We start from the raw sequence: 14,904 nt of genomic DNA, 5'->3' as shown, positions 1-14,904 counted from the left end.
ACCTTCTCCTATGACCTTAGTACAAGATCTGTCTAGTTTCCCTGTTACAGGTCAGCCTAGCTTTGTCCACATACTAATGCTACAGGACTTCCCAAGTTCCCCCTGGTAAGGTCAGAACTGGCCTGAGAAGTCTACTTAGAGGAATGTTGGATCATTGCCTCCACCAATTCAAATTTTGAAGATGTAGATGACAATGAGTATTTATCAATGAGACTGCTTAGCATACTTGAAAAGTTAACAGATCTATCATATTTGGATTGAAATTTCTGGAATTACCTGAGTATATAACTTTCACATATGTAAAATCATAAGCAAACCTACTCACTGTAAAACTGAAAAATTTTAAGTTTCAGAGCCTTTTCTTACGTCAGACCCTCCCATGGCCTTGAGAAGAACACTAAAACTTTGTTAACATGGTCACATCTTCATAAAAATTTAAAAAGAGTATGATATTCCCTTTCTGATTTCCTTCTATCACATTTCCCCCAGGTTCACTGGTGTTGGAGTAGCTGTAGGCATTTTAGGGGGAATCTAGTTAAGAGGAAGTTAATGTGGGAATACATTTATGGTGGATTTATTGGGATATATTTATGTGGTTTGCAATCATTTTCATGCATGCTGAAATTGTTGCTAGCCATCCTGATAAAGCCTCAGGTTTTCTGTCAGATTAGATCTTCTCATTAGTTATTTAATACTAATAGAAAGACTTCTCACGCTAAGGAAACAATGAGCATATCAAAGTAAGTCTTGTTTTAGAAAGGTGTCTGCTGCTAATGTGTATGGTTTTGCAGGTGACACAATTCACACTGCAATAGAATAGTGCCTTTATATTTTACTGTGGCTGTATGTCACATCCATACACCCTTGGCTTTCCCTGGAAGTTCAGAGATAGATGCATGTGATACAGGGGTTCTAAAAATTTTTTTAATTAACATTTTCTGTAAAAAAAAAAAAAAGATTTCCCATAGACCATTGTCTCATGTGAGCACTAAGAAAACAGCGTGTATTGATTTCATAATAAACTTCATATAATCATGTATGTTTATCAGAGAAAATTTGTCTCCTTCAAAAATCAAATTAGAACTATGAAGTATAAAAGGATAAGGTTTTCCTCCCCCTCTTGATCAAAATAGCACACTGAGTAGACTTGATTTGTGGTTTCATTATTGATGTTGGGCAAAAAAGATGACAAAAGAGTAAGTAATGTGCTGCCAGGTATGTCTTTGATTTGGGCTTGATTAGGGTAGTAGGAATACAGAGATTTTACAGCCTAGTGGTGCTGTCTGGAAGCAGGCTGGGGAGTTGGTTCGGCTTTGAGTTGAACTACCTCTCCATCAGAACACTCACCCTCACAGCTGGTACTAATCGGGCCATCCTGCCTGGGCTTAGCAGATGGGGTGAAGAGGCAGACTGCACTTTCACTGGGGCCGATTTGCTCCAAGCCACAAGTAGAGGCTGGTGTCCTGCTGTTGACCCATGCTGTGCTCACCCTTTGGCTAATCAGGATATCTCTGTCTCTTGAGCTGTCAGCCTCACATCTTCCAAGATCATTATTTCATTAAAAACAGTCTACAGCAAAACATTGTGAGCTTTTCTGTCTGCTGCACTGCCTGGATGAAATGGCTTTAAGCCTTCAGCAAGATGCCAAAATCCTCAACTCGGTAAGAAAAAGGATCACTCAGAACTAAGTATTCGACAAAAAGAAAGTCTTTGCGTTTGAAGCTAAGACACCTTTAGCTTACAGTTGTGCAACATTTCAGGAAATCAGATTTTATATTTCGAAGCAATATAATGGCATTGAATCTTGGAAGAGAAGTTAAAGTAGCAAAGAAAATTTTTACCAAAGGATTGGTGGGAGAAAAGGAATTCCATAAAACGAAAAGAGTAGGAAACAAGGCATGCGAGTGTGAAGAGCCCTCAGAGAATGACAAGGAATTGACAGAGAATACAGAATGTTTTTATTACTCAAATACAGACGAAACTCAGAATGTTTTTATTACTCAAATACAGATGAAACTAAGGTGGATATGACAATAACTTTTTTGCCAACTCCAGTACATGTTTAACAGAAATATTTATATCTAGACCATTGTTAGAAGATATGACATCTTTTTAAATGAAAGAACACACTCTAAAGTAGTAAGTTGTTCTGCAGTTGAAATATAAACTGAATGCAGTCCACATTCCAGGCCCATTTTTATAATGGCTTTTATTTCATTTCCAAGAGAAAAGTAAGGCATATTTCTTTCCCAGCTCTAACTTCTCGCATGAGATCCTGTGGGATAAAAAATTCTGAAGATTAATGAGTTCTTAATGACCTAGTTACCTCTTAATTATTGAGACAACATGTGTTAATAATCATCAACCTTTCTCAATGAAAAAGTTTCAAACATGTGCCAAATAAATATGCATTTTATTCACTCTAACAAATAGTACCAGTATTAAATTAATAGTAACAATAAAATGGGGGCACAACAACCATTTCATGCTTATATTAGGAGGCTGCAAGAAAAATGTCTTGCTACCTGTGTGGGAAATTAAGAATATCCAGGGAGAAAGCATAGATACTTCCCATCAGGTATATGATAGAATGCTGCGCTCCACAAGATGAGAAAATAATATGCACTTTTAAAATGGCAACACTTTTCATCCCACACAGGTTATTCAGTAACTAACAGTGACCCCTAGAATGAGTATGTTTTTGTCATTTCAAAAAGACAGCACATACCTTTTTGTGTTTCCAACCTCTTATTCTTTGCTTTAGGGCATTTGAAATTGGATACGGGGGTAAATTCTGATGTTCTTTCCATTATTGTAAAATGAATCTCTGGAAAGCTTGAGGGGTTCTGCTAGCAATTGTAATGAGGCTTTATTAACCTAGGACACCACCCTATGGAATAAAACCATAGTAAAATAGATGGACTCCTAAGACACACTTGTTTTATTAATAATGCAGCAGGGACGTATTCAAAGGCTCTGGGGAATGAAAACGGCCAGGTGAATGGGGTGTGTGTGACTTTTCCTTTTAGATCAGCAATTCACCTCTGGCTCAAGGCAGATATGGCCCCAATTATACATCACAGTTATTAAGTCAGTCCTTGTAGATTACTTAATGCTGGAACTGACAGTCTTTCTCTGTCATCTAATTAGTTAACCTAAATTCTGTGTCTAAATTCATGGACTTTTTAAATTAAAAAATGTAATTTCTACCTGACTTTTGGGACTTCAAGATTTGAAAAAAAAAAAGAAACAAAATAAATATCCACTATAATATGGTCTAACCAGTTTTTGTGGTTTTCAATTTGAGGCATAGTTTTGTTTGTTATCTGTGTTTTGAAATTTAGTAAGGTCAGAGAAGGTCCAGGAAAAGAGAAATGAGCACTAAAGGGTGTTTGAGTACTGAGGTTAAGAAAGAAAACAAGATTCACATTAAAAGTGTGAAGAGAAATGCAAACACAACAGACAAAGGTAGGCACAACTGAGTGGAGACGTAAGGACACCCACACAATGTGCACATTTGCATTCTCTCTCAACGCTCCATGAATCTTCAAAGAAAAAATGTTAAGCTTGGTTGAAAGTTTTCAAGGAAAAGAGGCTCCCCTCAAACCAGCTAAATTGAATACTACAACAATGACCGACAAAAAACTACCATTCTAGTTTTGGATCCTCTCAGACTGAATTTTCAATGTAGCTCCACATAGCTGGCGTTTGGTTCTGGGTTACCCTTTGAGGACTTGCTATACTGACTGTCTGCTTTGAAGAGGCAGAGAGAACCCATTAACTGGCAAATGCATACTTGTAAACAAACAGACATGGGAGTTTTGTATAACAATTTGCAGTTACTGCCATCTAGTAAGAATTTGAATTGGTGACCAATTTAGATACAGGGTTTTTTTTTTTAATGCATTTAAATATGATTTATCCTGAGAAGTACACATTACTGAAATGAACAGGAGACCCCATTGGGACTTAATTAGAGAAAGCTAAACTGGGAAGTGACAGTTTCCATGCTGTTTTGGAGCTGTGCTCTAGCCCTTGTTCTGAACTCCTGTGTAATACAATTAATATCCTGTATCTAGTTTTAATAGAGGCAGTAACTCTAGTAAGACACATTATTGCTTCTTGGCCCAAAGAGAAATGTTCATATATTTCTCTCCTCACTGTTATCTGTCAAGCCGACTGGCTTCGTCTGTACCCTGAGACATTACATATTCGGGAAAGCAGTTGTTTCCATATGTCTTGCGGGAAAGCTATCATTTTTCAGAAAGGCATGAGGTGCACAGAACATTTTTCGTTTTTGCTTTCCCTCTGCATATATCAGGTGGTAGCCATTAGAGCATTCCCAGTACATACCACTGATGCGAGAACTGGAGCTTCTATAACCTACAGTTTGTATTTATTTCATTGGGATGCAGAGTTATAAAGCTGCTTCCTGACATACAGCAACAGCTGCTAAGCATCTGTACACCCATCTTACAAAAGAATTCAGTAGGAGCAAGAGAAATGTGGTTAAGAACGGCTACTAGGAAACTTAACTATCATCTGAAATTAATAACAAAATTCTCAGCATCGTACTTTTGATCTATTTACTAACATAGAGCATAATGAAGATACTACTTTTATTTTTAGCCAATACTTTTATTATAATTTGTTTCCTCCAGACTCCTCCTACATCTATTGTTCAAGGTTCAGCCTCAATATGCAACTAATTTATGAAGCCCATTTAGACCACAGCAACCCTGATGCAAGATGCTAAGGAATTTATTTTTTTCCCTACAGTAACTAAAGACTATTTATAATATCTGTGTTTCCTGTATACATTATTAATGCACATTTTAGAGCAGTTTTAAGTTTACAGAGAAATGGAGCAGAAAGAATGGAATCCTCATATTACCTTCATTATTAACACCTAATATGGTATATTTGTTAGAATTGATGAGCCAATACTGATAGGTTATTATTAACCAAAGTCCATAGTTTACATTAGAGTTCACTCATTCTGTTGTACATTCTATGAGTTTTGCCAAATATGTAATGACATATATTCACCACTAAAAGCGTGGTGGCTCACGCCTGTAATCCCAGCACTTTGGGAGGCCAAGGCGAGTGGATCACCTGAGGTCAGGAGCTTGAGACCAGCCTGGCTAACGTGGTGAAACCCCATCTCTACTAACAATACAAAAACTTACCCAGGTGTGGTGGCAGGTGCCTGTAATCCCAACTAATTTGGAGGATGAGGCAGGAGAATTGCTTGAACCCGGGAGGCAAGGGTTGCAGTGAGCCGAGATCATGCCATTGCACTCCAGCCTGGGCGACAGAGCCAGACACTGTCTCAAGAAAAAAAAAAAAAAAAAGTATCAGAATAGTTTCATTATATTAAAAATCCCTTATGCTTCACCTGTTGGATCCTCCCCACTTTCTCCAAACCCTTAGCAACCATTGATCTTTTCATTTTCTCCTTGGTTTTGGCTCTTTCACAGAGTGAAATAAAGTATGTCTTCATTTCAGATGCACTTATTTCACTTAGCAATATGCTTTCAATGTTCCTCTATGTTTTATCATGGCTTGATAGGTCATTTCCTTTTATTGTTGAATAACATATCATTGTATGGATGTACCACAGTTTATTTATCTACTAAAGAACATTTTAGTTGCTAAAAAGTTTTGGCAATTATGAATAAATCTGTTATAGGCCGGGCGTGGTGGCTCACGCCTGTAATCCCAGCACTTTGGGAGGCCGAGGTGGGCAGATCACGAGGTCAGGAGATCGAGACCATCCTGGTTAACATGGTGAAACTCGTCTCTACTAAAAATACAAAAAAATTAGCTGGGCGTGGTGGCGGGTGCCTGTGGTCCCAGCTACTCGGGAGGCTGAGGCAGGAGAATGGCGTGAACCCGGGAGGTGGAGCCTGCAGTGAGCCGAGATCATGCCACTGCACTCCAGCCTGGAAGACAAGTGTGAGACTCCGTCTCAAAAAAAAAAAAAAAATCTGTAATAAACATCCATATGCAGTTGTTGGTGTGGACATATGTTTTCAACTCCTTTGGATAAATAGTGAAGAGCCTGATTGCTGGACCTTATGGTCGGTGTAAGTTTAGTTTTGTAAGACCCTACCCAACTATCTTTCAAAGTGGCTGTACAGGGCACAGTAGCACATACTGTAGTCCTAGCTACTTAGGAGGCTAAGGCAGGAGGATCACTTGAGCCCAGAAGTTTGAGGCTATAATGTGCTATAATTGTGCTTGTGAGTAGCCACTGCACTCCAGCCTGAACAACATAGCAAGACCTTGTCTCTAAAAATTAAAAATAATTAAAAAAAAAAAACAGTAAAAAATCCCCACAAAGTGGTTGTAGAATTCTGCATTCCCACCAGCAATGAATGAGAGTTCCTGTTGCTCGATATCATAGCCAACATTGGGTGTCATCGGTGTTCTAGATTTTGGCCATACTAATTGATGTGTAGAGATATCTTGTTATCTTAATTCACATTTTCCTGATGACATAAGATGTGCTGCATCTTTTCACATGGTTATTTGCCATCTGTATGTCTTCTTTGCTGAGGTTTCTGTTTTGGTCTTTGGCCCATTTTAAAAATCATGTTGTTAATCCCAGTACAGTGGCTCACACCTGTAATCCCAGCACTCTGGGAGACTGAGGTGGGAAAATCACTTGAGTTCAGGAGTTTGAGACCAGCCTGGCCAACACGGTGAAACTCCACCTCTACTAAAAATACAAAAGCTAGCTGGACGTGGTGGTGCACACCTGTTGTCCCAGCTACTTGGGAGGCTGAGTCACGAGAATCACTTGAATCCAGGAGGCGGATGTTGCAGTGAGCTGAGAAGGCACCACAGTGCTCTAGCCTAGGTGACAGAGCAAGGCTCTGTCACAAGAAGAAAACAAATAATAATCAGGTTGTTTATTTACTTACTGTTGGGTTTTGAGAGTTCTTTGTGTTTTATCACATGTGTCTTCTTCAAATATTTTCTCTCAGTCTGTGGCTTGTCTTGTCAATCACTTGACATTGTCTTTTGCAGAGCAGAAGTTCTTGATTTTAATGAAGTCCAGTTTATAAATATTTATCTCATGCTATAATGTGGATGGGGTTTGTCCCCACCAAAACTAGTGTTGAAATTTCATTGCCAATGTAATGGTATTGAGAGGTGGTGAGGCCTTTAAGAAATAATTATGTCAATAAAATGGATGAATGTCTTTCCTGCAAGACTGGATTGGTTCTCTTGAGACTGGATTAATTTTCCCAAGAGCCAGTTGTTATAAAGCAAGGTTGCACTTTGTGTTTTACACCTTTGGCATGCCTGCTTTTCCTTGCAGTTCTCCACTGTATTAAGATGCAGCATGAAACCCTTACCAGAAGCTAAGAGTATTCCATTACAGCAACACAAAACAGACTAAGGCAACTTATTCATTACTGATATATAGGTAAGAGATTGATATTTGTATATTAATATTGCATCCTGATATTGTTGTAATTGTTTGTTAGTTCCAGGAAATTTTAAATCTGTTTCTTCCAATTTTCTGTAAAGGTAATTGCGTCCTTTTTGAACAAAAATAGTTTCATTCTTCCTTCCCAATCTGTCCTCATTTATTTACTTTTCTTGCCCTATTTTGTTAGCAAGAGTTTCAAGTGCAATGTTTAAAAGAGTAATAAGAGCAGTTGTAATCCTTGTCATAGATCTTAGAGAGTAAGTTTCTAGTTTCCTTCCATTAAATACGATGTTATCTACATTTTTTTGTAGATAATGTGCATCAATTTTAGAAAGTTTCCCTCTATTCCACTGAGAGTTTTTTTCATAAATTGCTTTGGATTTTGTCAAATTTTTTTCTGCATCGATTGACATGATCATGTGGATTTTTTCCTTTTTAGCCTGTTGATATGGTGGATTACATTAATTGATTTTTGAATGATGAACCAACCTTGCATACCTATGACAAATCCCACTGGGTCACCATGCATAATTCTTTTTATACATTGTTGGATTCCATTTGCTAATATTTTGTTGAGGATTTTTGTATCCACTTTCATGAAATATATTGGTTTATAGTTTTCTTTTCTTGTGATGACTTTGCCTAGTTTTGGCACTAGGGTAATGCTGTCCTCATAGAATGAGTTTGGATGTATTCCCTCTGCTTCTACCATCTGGAAGAGACTGTGGAGAATCATATAATTTATTCTTCAATTGTTTGATACAATTGATCAGTAACCCATTGGCCTGGAACTTTCTGCTTTGGAAGATTAATTGTTGATTCAATTTATTTACTAGCTATAGGCCTATTTAGACAATATTGAAATTATCTTGTGAATTTTGGCTGATTGCATCTTTCAAGAAATTGGCCCATTTCATCTACGTTATCAACTTTGTTTATAATACTCTTTGATTATTATTTTAATGTCCATGGGATCTGTAGTGATGTCCTGTTTTGCATTTCTGATTCTAATAACTTGCGTCCTCTCTGGTTTTCCTTAGTTAGCCAGACTAGAGTTTTATTCGTTGTATTGAATTGTTCTAAGAAATAGCTTTTGATTCCATTTGTTTTTCTTATTGATTTCTAAATTTTAATTTTAATAATTTCTGCTCCATTTTTTATTTCTTTTCTTTTGCTTACTAGGATTTAATTTGCTTTTATTTTTTTAGTTCCTTAAGGTAGAAATGTACATTACTGATATCTGATCTTTCTTCTTTTCAAGCATATTCATTTAATATTCTAAATTTTCCTCAAAGCACTGCTTTTACCACATCCCCTAAACATCAATTATATTTTCATTTTCATTTACTTTATATTTTAAATTTTCTCTTGAAGTTTCTTCTTTGGTCCATGTGTTATTTATGAGAGTGTTGTCTAATCTCTAGGTATTTTGGGAATTCCAGTTACCTGTATGTTATTGATTTTTAGTTTATTTTCATTGTGGTCTGAGAGCAGATATTGTTTGAATATTATTTTTTAAAAATTTGTTCAGGTGTTCTTTTATGACCCAGGATGTTGTCTCCCAGGAGTGTAGTCCATAAGAGCTTGAAAATAATGTGTGTGTGTGTTTCTGCCGTTATTGGATGATATAGTCTATAGATATAAATTAAATCCAGTTGATTCATAATGTTCAATTATGTCTTTAATGATTTTCTCTGCTGTTCTCCTTGAAGTTTATAAGTTTTTGCTTATTTAGTTTGATGCTCTATTGTTAGGTGGATCCATGTTAAGGATTGTTATGTCTTCTGACATAACAGAAGACATAACAATCTTTTGTGTAATGCCATTGTGTAATGCCATTATCATTTATCATTATGTAATGCCATTGTTAATCCCTAATAACATTTCTCATTTTAAAATCTGCTCTGTATTAAATTAACATAACTACTCCTGCTTTTTTTTGATTGGTATTAGCATAGTGCATTTTTTTCATTAATTTACTTTTAATCTATATGTGCCTTTATATTTAAAGTGGTTGTAGACAACATAGGCTTCAGTCTTATTTTTTGATCTACTCTGACAATCTCTGTCTTTTAAGCCATCATTTTGACCATTGATGTTCAAAATGATTATTGATATAACTGGATAAATATCTACCACATTTTCTATTTGTTGCCTTTGTTCTTGGTTCCTATTATTGTGTTCCACTCTTTTCTGCCTTTTGAGATTTTGAGCATTTTATATAATTGTGTTTTATCTCCTTTCTTAGCATGTCAGTTTCATTTTTTTTTACTCTATTTAGTGTTTGCTCTATAGTTTGCAATACACATTTACAATGAATCCAAGTCTACACTCAAATAGTGTTATACCTCTGTACATGTAGTGCAAATACTCTATCATAACTAAACATTTCTACTTCCTATGTCCTATCCCTTATGTTATTGCTGTCATTCTTTTCACTTATATAGAAGCATGTATATTTATGTGTGTATAAACATATATAATCACATATTATGTTGACATTATCATTTAGAACAAACTAATATACTTTAGCTCAATTAAGAATCAAAATTTAAGTTTTTATTTTCTTCATTTATTCCTCCTCTTCTCTTTTCCTTTATGTATATTGTAGTTGCTGATCTACATTATTTTATTTTTCTTTAGCAAACTTTTAAAAATATTCCTTGCAAGGCAAGTCTACTGGGAGCAAATTTTCCCAATTTTTGTTTATTAAGGGTAATTTCACAGAGTACAGAATTTTGTGTTGGTAGTTTTTTTTTTCTCTCAACGTTAAATATTTTAGTCTACTCTCTTCTTGCTTGCATGATTTATTAGGATAATTGAATGTAATTCTTATTTTTTATAGGCAAGATATTTTTCCTCCCAGCTTATTTTAAGCTATTTTATCTTTGATTTGCTATAGTTTGAAAATAATGCACCTGTGTGTAGTAGTTTTTCTTCATTTTTTGTTTTTGTTTTTGTATGTATCCTACTTGGTGTTTTCTGAGCTTCCTGGATTCACGGTTTGGTGTCTGGCATTAACTTGGGAAAATTAACTTTTGCCCATTTTTAAATAAGTTTTTTAAAAATTGTTCAGTTTTGAGAGGTCTATGTGTGGTATGCATGTCTGTCCTTAATAGATTTATGTTTTACAAAGATTTTCTCTCAGTCTGTGGCTTGTCTTTTTATTCTCTTAATGATCACTTTTCATTTAATTTATATAAGCAACACTACTTACTCTAAACCTTTCACTAGCCTTGGTGAACTGCTGGTCCAAGCAGCATGAAAAATATGAGCAGACTTGGACCCAACTAGCAGCTTGAAAACAAGCCAAGTCAAGTTAAAATTAGTTAAACTCTGACCTAGAGATACACACAAAAGATATATGCCACAGATTTTTTTTGTTGTATTTTATGCATCAATGGCTATCAAAGACATGATAATAAACTACTTACGGTGATAGTAAATGGATTAGAAAAGGGACAGGCGTCAAATCTTGAAATTGCCAACATTTAAAGATTGGGTTGTGGAGGATCAAGGAGTGGTCAGAGAAGAAAGAGAAAAATCAAGAACCCACAATGCCATAAAAGCCAAAGAAGTAGAATTTAGTCAACTGGACAAACTTTAGCTGTAAGTTCAACAAACATAATTTGGCAACATAAACATTTTTGGTTATATCAGCAAGAGCCATTTCCATGGTGAGAGAGGTGATTATATTGGTATAAACTGGAAGGTCAGTTTAAAATAGAAGTGGCTAGTACAGTACAGCTAACTACTTCTTCTTCTTCTTCTTCTTCTNCTCCTCTTCTTCCTCTTCTTCCTCTTCTTCCTCTTCTTCCTCTTCCTCCTCTTCCTCCTCTGCTTGGCTTTTGGTGAGAGCCTCAGGCTGCTTCCACTCATGGTAGAAGATGAAGGGGAGCCTGCATTTGCAGGGATCACATGGTGAGAGAGGAAGCAAGAGAAAGAGGGAACAGGTGCTAGGCTCTTTATAAGAACTAGATCTCTTGGGAACTAATAGAGAACTGACCCACTCCCAGAGGAATCATGAGAGCATTCATCTATTCTTGAAATACCCACCCCATGACTCAAACACCTCATGCTAGTCCCTACTTCCCAACACCAGCGCAATGGGGATGACATTTCAACATGCGATTTGGTGGGGACAAGCCATAGCAGAGGGCCTTCTTCTTCTTCTTCTCCTCCTCCTCCTTCTCCTTCTCTTCCTTCTCCTCCTCCCCCTTTCTTCTTCTTCTTCTTTTTTTTTTTTTGGACTGAGTCTTGCTCTGTTACCCAGGCTGGATTGGAGTGGTGTGATCTCGGCTCACTGCACCTCACCTTCTGGGTTCAAGCAATTGTCCTGTCTCAGCCTCCTGAGTAGCTGGGATTACTGGGATTATATCACCAATGGCCTGTGATTTAATCAATCTGTCTCACCACTGTGCCTAGCTAATTTTTGTAGTTTTAGTAGAGACAGGGTTTCACCATGTTGGCCAAGCTGGTCTTGAACTCCTGATCTCATTGATCCACCTGCCTCGGCCTCCCAAAGTGCTGGGATTTCACGTGTGAGCCACCACACCTGGCACAACTAGTACTTCCAAAGCAAGTTTATACCTGAAGAGTTGATATCCAAAAGAGGAAGAAAGAGAAAGTGAAGTGATGGAGAGAGAGAGAGGGAGAGAGAGAGAGAGAGAGAGTGTGTGTGTGTGTGTGTGTGTGTGTGTGTGTGAACTTAGAGAGGATATGATGTTAATTTGCTGATTTAAAAGTTCTAGCGGAGCGGGAGAGAGAGAGAGAGAGAGAGCAGGGCGAGGGGGAAGAAGACAAAATAACAGGAAAGAAAATACATAATTACTAGCACATATCAAATTTAGGAAAATTTTGAAGGAGATGAGTTATGGGCCACAGGCTGAAAGATTGGCATTTTATAGCAGAAGGAACAGCTTTATGTAACATGTGGGAAAGAGGTTTCATGACAAGAAATTGAGAAAATTCCAGTCTACCACCTTTTTTCTGATTATTACTGTATAAACTTGACATCATCTTCTAAGAGTAAAAATGAACTGTTTTTACTCACAATACTTCTGACATTAAATGCATGGTGACTTTTCTAACAACATTTCTCCAATTCTCTGACATCAGCTAGGTGTGTTATAATTCAGTTCAATTCTGGCACTATCTACCTGGAGTCAGTATCAGATCCCATAAATTAAGGGCTCAGTCCTATAAGACTGCCCTTATTTCAAATGCCAGTCATAAATTCAGGGTTATCACCAGTATTTCTGACTAACGGGCTTTAAATTCAGGGAGTTCACACAACCCCTGCTCATGTTTAATAATTTAAGAATTTACTATGTTGACTCACATAACTGAAGAAAATGCTTTACTTATTACTGGTTTATTATAAGAATACAACTCAGGAACAGTCAAATGGAAGAGCTCCACAGGTATGGGAGTGGAGATTGCACAGAGCTTCCATGCCCTCTGCTATGGCTTGTCCCCACCAAATCGCATGTTGAAATGTCATCCCCATTGCAGTGGTGTTGGGAAGTAGGGACTAGCAAGAGGTGTTTGGGTCATGGGGTGAGTACTTCATGAATAGATGAATGCTCTCATGATTCCTCTGGGAGTGAGTCAGTTCTCTATTAGTTCCCAAGAGATCTAGTTCTTATAAAGAGCCTAGCACCTGTTCCCTCTTTCTCTTGCTTCCTCTCTCACCATGTGATCCCTGCAAATGCAGGCTCCCCTTCATCTTCTACCATGAGTGGAAGCAGCCTGAGGCTCTCACCAAAAGCCAAGCAGATGCTGATGCTATGCTTCTTGCACAGTCCACACAACCATGAGCCAAATAAACCCATTTTCTTCACATATTACCCAACCCCATATCCTTCTTTATAGCAACTCTGCATAGATTCTTTCTAGCACCTTGGTGTGTTCATCAACCTAGAAGCTCTCAGAAACCTGTCATTTAGGGCATTTTATGGAGATTCTATTGCATAGGCCAGATTGATTAAATCACAGGCCATTGGTGATTAAGTCCATCTCCAGCCCCTCTCCCCACTATGAAGGTCAGTTGGGGGACTGAAAGTTACCACCTTCTAATAATGCTTTGGTCTTTCTGGTGACCAGCCCCCATTCTGAAACTATCCCAGGGCCCCCACCTACTAGTCGTCTCATTAGCAAACAAAAGACACTTATCACTTTGGAGATTCTAAGAGTTTTAGAAGCTGTGTTCTGGGAAAAAGAACAATAACCAATGAACTTATGATATCACAGTAAGAAAGTAGGGAATTCAGATGCTGTCTTTATTGCAGGATCTTGCTTTTTGCTTTTATGCCATAGTAGATGCTATGCTGTGTTGCCTAGATCCATTCTTCAAGTATGAGTGGGAAGAGAATGGCCTTTCACTTTACACTGTATAAGAGGACTAACCCTGCTTGTAATGAATAAGGAAAACCCATTTGTTTGAGAGCTTCCACTGAAAATTTGAAAGTTTTTGTTTTATTTTGTTTGTTTTTAAATCAAAGAATGGTCATATGTGAGTTAAGTACATCTTTACATGAGTGAAAATATCTGCATTAAATCATTAAATCAAAGTTGCATCCTTTTATTTTTCTCTCCACTCCTCCATCTTCTGTTATCAGTTATTTTACATTGCAAGTAAGCACGTACTCAACATTAAGTTGAAAACTTGGCTCTTCTCCCTTTTTCATTATGAAGTACTCATTCCAAATTTCAAAGTTCAAACTCGCAGAATAGACATATGAAGCTTACATAGGTTTGCAAAGGAAGGGTAAAAGGTAATAGAAGAGGAAGAGAGATTTTTATGATTAATACTCTGGATCATCTATGCAGTATAAGTTTTAACCTTGAACTTCTTCCAGAATTTTCTTTTCATGGGCTTTATGGCCAACTGCCTCCAGATAGACACATTTCTTTCTACAAATATCCTTTAAAATTTGATACTTAGGCCATATGCTATGCTGTTTCACTGATTTTCAGGCAGAACTCTCCTCAATCTACATTTATAGTCATGTACCATATAATGACATTTTGGTCAATGATGGACCATATATACCACAGTAGTCTCATAAAATTATAAGGGAGCCAAAAATTCTTATCACCTAGTGACATTGCAATGTTGCAGTATGACACATTACATTTTCTATGTATAGATAGGTTTAGATACATAAATACTTACTAGTAAATTAAAATTGCTTCCTGTGTTCAATATAGTAACATGTTATACAGGTTTGTAGCCTAGGAACAATAGGGTATCCCATACAGCTTAGGTGTGTAGCAGGCTATATCATCTATGTTTGTGTAAATAAACTTTATGATGTTTGTACAACAACAAAATTGCTAATGATACATTTCTCAGAATGTATTCCTGTTGTTAAGTGATACAGGACTGCAATTATGTGGAACATTGGTCTTGCTAAAGGCTTCCAGCTCTACTAGAATCCCCTGGAATTTACTACCTC

The sequence above is a fragment of the Theropithecus gelada genome, chromosome 4, assembly GCF_003255815.1.
Source record: "Theropithecus gelada isolate Dixy chromosome 4, Tgel_1.0, whole genome shotgun sequence".
Taxonomy (NCBI): domain Eukaryota; kingdom Metazoa; phylum Chordata; class Mammalia; order Primates; family Cercopithecidae; genus Theropithecus; species Theropithecus gelada.
The sequence above is the reverse complement of the archived record's forward strand: the minus strand, read 5'-3'. Positions refer to the sequence as shown.